The following is a 5,654-nucleotide window of genomic DNA, read 5'->3' on the forward strand; positions in this document are numbered from 1 at the left end:
GCAGTATTTGACATCAATGGATCAGAGGTCATGATGATGAGGCAATGAGCAGATGAGAGGTCAAATAGGATTACCCAAATCCATCGAGGCCAGTGAAAAATGAGATGAGATATCCCCACCCAGACACGAAAGCAGACAAGTGCCATGTTCAAGAGCGACATACTGCCGACACGACAATAATTATGGTTCCAAAATTTTCGTTTTTCCCCACCATTTCTAGAGAGTACCCCGATTATTTTTAACAAGCTTGATGGGGATATCATATGCTTGTGGTGTGTCATTTCGACAAAATCGGATGTCATCAGGTTTTAACGAGTCTGACAAAGGAAGAACTCGGCGTCTTTTCATGTTTAGAGAGTTTGAAAAGACAGCAAAAAAGGAAACTCCAGGGGTGTCCTTTTTCGTAAAGTTGTGTCTCTCGAGCCCGAAAAAGTATAAAACAATGCTCGAAAGAACCGCCCGACCATTACGATCGAGGAGTACTTTTCATAAATAGTGATTCTGACCTGAAAAAGTAAAAAAGCGGTCGGAATCACGTCGTTTCATGACCATTAACGAGTTCGAAACGACAAAACCCGGTAATCTTTTTATGTTTTAACGGTCGATAAAAAGAACTTAAAACGACCACCCCTTATTAATGTTTAACGAGTCAAGAGGAGTAACTCGGCAATCTTTTCCTTTTTAAACGGTCAGAAAAAGAGCTGAAAGCAGACCTTAGAGTAACCTTTTCATTTATTTTACTGAGCCTGAAAAAGTAGGAAAATGAGCTCGTTTTGTTGCTTGAGTTGCACCAACCCCTGTCATCATACAAAGAACAGCGTAAAACCCACTTTGACATAAATATATTCCAAAAATACTCAAAAAATATCATTTTTAATGTATTTTTAGGTAAAAAATGCTATAAATAGTGAAATGGTAAAAAATAAATTTACTTTTCACTTTTTACCTTGTGAGTTTACCATTGGAGGGTTTTGGGTGCAAAGTTCAAGTGCTGATTGCGATCAATCCAGGAGACCATTCGAGCCGCCGTCTGAAGCAGGTAAGAGGCCTCATCCTTAGCTTCATTTTCATTCCATTTATTCAGTTTTCCATCCACAGCATGATCCTCTGCAAGGGGGATTGCAAAAACTAGGGTTGCGCCCATTGACGTGAGTTTCCCGCGCGGGTTCGCGCCAATGGGTGATTTTCCTAACAGGAGGCGCGCCATTTTCGCCAATGGGTGATTTTCCTAACAGGAGGCGCGCCATTTTAGCGACTGTTCTGGAAACAGTCGCGTCAACCGCGCGAATTGATTTTCCAAGAAATCCCACTGTTTGCTTTGCAATTTTTCTCTGATTTTGGTTTCATCAATGATCTAATGATGACATCTTCAGATTTTTGGTTGCAGGGATTGGTCAGAATGGCTATAGAATGGAGGGAAAGGGAACATGAGGCCATAGATGCCTTGGCATTGGAGGATGATGCATGCATGGATGCTTTACGAGATTGCGGCTTGAAGAAATTCTTCCTTACCTCATATCTACGTGCACAACCTTAGTTATTGAGGTTTATTGTGGATGCTTGGGACACGGAAGATCAGGTATTCCGCCTGAAGGACCAGACATTGGAGTTGGATGTCTCCGATGTCTACTTTATTACTGGTCTATCGCGGCGAGGTGCACGACCCATCTTGACTGGTAGCAGGCCTTCTGGTGAGAAGATGGGCGAGGTGATGGAAAGAGTTTGTCCTGGGGCACATTTTGGATCTAACAGTGCCAAGGTAGATATTGTCACTATTCCGGACCTGGTGCTACGAGTGGTACTATTCACTATCACCCGGACGGCTGGGGTACAGGCACCCCACGAGGCCAGCAAGAATCACTTGCTGCTGGCAACTGAGTGTCTGAATCCTACATTGTTTGATTGGGCCACGACAGTGACAACAAACATCAAAAGGCAGCTTACCAAGTGTAAGCGTGATGGCAACAAACAGTTTGGATATGGATCCATCATAGTATCATTTTTCCTGGAGCGACTACCGATATTCCGGATCCAGGGAGCTGTAGTGGCAGATCCATTGCCACGGGAGCCAAGGTTGGCTCGATGGGCACCACTCATGCCCAGAGGAGGAGGGGGCCAGCAGATGGCCTGGAGGCCCGAGTTCTTCATCTGGCTCCGTCACCAGATGATCGTCGTAGAGGACTGGCCCTATGCGGGCACTGATTTCACTGGAGATCCCGATCTCCCATTGCCTGCAGGGGAAGACTGGGACGAGGAGCTAGGTAAGAACTCTCTGTGTTTTTGATGTTTTTATGTATTTAAGTTTTTTTGGTAATACATGCCATTCTCTGACAACAACTTTGTATGCAGATGTCGGTGCAGAACGACCAGCTGACTTGTCTCATAACGTACGGAGAGCACAACCTGCAGTAGACCCTCAGGTAGAGGGTGATGACGATCTAGTTCAGAACCTTGAGGCACTTACTCGAGGAATTCCAGATTATGGCAGATTGGCCGACGTGCCTAGAGCGTACCAGAGGCACACGGTGGGAGTATCTACTCGTGTCCATCGTCTGTTGAGACGTTTGGTGCGGGCGGTGACATGCTATCATGAGCATCACCGTGCTTAGACGCCTAGGTTTCATTTTTGCATATTTTGAGAGACATGTTATCAGCGGCTGTATGGGACTTGGACATGTATTATTTTTTGGGTTATGTAATGCGCGTGGTGCAAACATTATGACACACACTTATATATATAGATATGCCTATGGTTTACTATTGTGTTTTCATGTGCTTGCTTATGTACTGTTTTAGTTACAAATTATGCAAATGTCTATCTAATACATGATTGGCCAATGCATCAGATAACGTGTTTAATTGTCTTGGAACATGTTGATATGTGATAAAATCAAAATTCCTTTCTAACAATCTTACACGTAGATACAACCTTAGAATATGATGGTTTCTGACAGAATATTGCCCATTGAGCTGGTGGACAACAAGTTGAGAGTCCAGGTTCACTACCAATGCACGAATGCCGAAATTAATTGCTTTAGCAAGTAGCTCGATTAGAGCACAATATTCGGCGACATTGTTAGTAGTACGACCTAAACACACACCCTGACAATACATTAGCTCGCCATGAGGATCGTAGATCACCTATGCCGCAGAGGACAAATTGCGAGTACTGCGGCAGGCACCATCAGCGAAACCAACATAAGGTGCATCCGACATCTGCACAAGAAGCGAAAAACACAATAAGTGGTAGCTATGTCTTGAAAACTGACACACACACAAAACACACTAAAGTACATGTATGTACACAATAAAATGTACTAGCATCACGCATAGTACTTTTTCAAATAAAGCCCATTTCGGGGCTTCCCAAGAGGGTTTCCTTCATAATCAATCAGCTCGTAGGCCCCTTTCTGCAGAACTTTCTTGACAATGTAAGGACCTAGCCACATAGACTCAAGCTTTCCTGCTCCTAGCTTATCGTTTGCCTGATCATAGAGCAAGACTAAGTCTCCCTCAACGAAAGAACGTGGACGGACGGTCTGATCGAAGTGAGTCTTGACTCGCTTCTTTTGCATTTCGATGGCCAAAGAGGCCAGGCGACGAGTCTCATCTAGCCGTTCTAAATAAAGAAGGTGTTCTTCTAACGGAGTGGTGTTGGGAAGTAGCTCAACAGCTAATTTCAATGAAGGGATCTCACATTCAATTGGAAGGGTAGCCTCTAGTCCATAAACTAGTTGAAATGGAGTGAAACCAGTGGCATCCTTCACGGAGGTTCGGTAGGCCCACAAGGCAGGGAACAACATCAAATGCCAGTTAGACTTATGCACGCTAACGATACATTGAAGCATTGTAACCAAGATCTTATTGACAGCTTCAACTTGACCATTGGACTGAGGGTAGTATGGAGTTGAACTATCGTGTTGCAAGCCTAGCTGGGTTATTAATTCCGACATCATATGATTACAGAAATGCTTTCCGTGATCGGTGACGATGGCTTGAGGGACGTCGAATCACGAAATAACATGATTGAATAAAAATTGCGCCGCTGTGTGACCGTCTTCAGTTAATGTAGGCATTGCCTCGACCCATTTAGTAAAGTAATCGACGGCAACGATGATAAACCCATGCCCCCCGGCCGAGTGAGGGTTACAGGTCATATAATCAATGCCCCATTTTGCAAAAGGGCTGACGGTGACAACAGGGTGCAATGGAGTAGGAGGTGCTCGCATCTTGCGCTGGTATATCTGGCACTCATGACAAGAGCGGACGGCAAGGATGCAATCCTTGAAGATAGAGGGCCAAAAGTAGCCAGCACGAAGGATTTTTTGGGCAGTAGCATATCCGGACATATGTCCGCCACAGGCACCAGAGTGGCAGTCATTTAAAACCCGCTCAGCTTCCTCGAGAGTAAGACAGCGGTGGAGAACAGAGTCTGCGCCGAGACGATATAATGTATCTCCAATGATACGGTATGGTTGAGATTGATGACGAATCCTTCGCCGAGCGTCTTTAGACACACCCGGGCGAAAGGAGGACGTTTGCAGATATGTGATTATATCTCCGTACCATGGATCGAGGGTGCTAATGAGAAAAAGGGTCTCATCCGGAATTTGATCCTCTACATGCGAGGTCGAGGAAGAAGATGGCAAAGAGCAAATTAACTCAGCAAACACAAGGGATTTCTTAGACTTGGCAGTGGTAAATTCCAAGTCAAACTCTTGGAGGATAACAATCCACTTCGAGTATTTGCCCCCCAGCAACTGGCGTGACAATATATAAGTCATGGGGTTGCAATCAGAAATCACGGTAGTTGTTCGCAGCAGGATATAATGACGGAAACGTTGGACAGCACAAACCACGGCTAAAGCCAACTTCTCGACATAAGCATATCGAGTTTCTGTATCTAGAAGGTTGCGGCTGAGATAGTAAATAACATGTTCAGTGCCATCATCGTCAGCTTGAACAAGAACCATGCCGATAGTGGTATCGGCGGCAGCCAAATACAGCGTGTAATCGCGATAATAATTCGGAGGACGGAGTAATGGAGCAGAGACAAGGAGACCCTTGAGACGCTCAAAATATTCCTGAGCAATGGTATCCCAATGAAAAGGGACATCGCGTTTTAATAACCGTGTAAAACCTTTGGCTACCTCGGCATAGTTTGGAACGAAACGACGTAAGAAATTTGCTTTACCCTGCAATCTTTGCAATTGCTGTAAAGAAGCAGGGGGAGGAAGATTCACTATGGCCTCGACTTTAAGGGGATCCAAGCGGATGCCCTCTCGGGAGACCACAAACCCGAGAAGTCGGCCAGATTCGACGCAGAAGACACATTTGTGGGGATTAAGCCTAATTCGGTAGTATCGACAGCGAAGAAAGATTTCGCGAAGGTGTTTAGGGTGGTCCTGACGTTTAGCTGAATGAGCAGGGAGATCATCCAGGTAAGGCTGTACAATGTGTCGAATGTCATGAAACGCATAAGACATTGCACGCTGGAAGGTAGCACCGGCATTTTTTAGACCGAAAGGGAGCTTCTTATAGGCAAAAGTGCCCCATGGGCAAATAAAGGCAGTTTTGTGTTGATCAGCGGGAGCAATATTGATCTGGTTATAACCAGAGAAACCATCCATAAAAGAATACATTTCACTTCCAGC

Source organism: Pinus tabuliformis, chromosome 7 (genome assembly GCF_031772625.1).
Source record: "Pinus tabuliformis cultivar Carrire ecotype Pingquan chromosome 7, CPIR1, whole genome shotgun sequence".
NCBI classification, from domain to species: Eukaryota; Viridiplantae; Streptophyta; class Pinopsida; order Pinales; family Pinaceae; genus Pinus; species Pinus tabuliformis.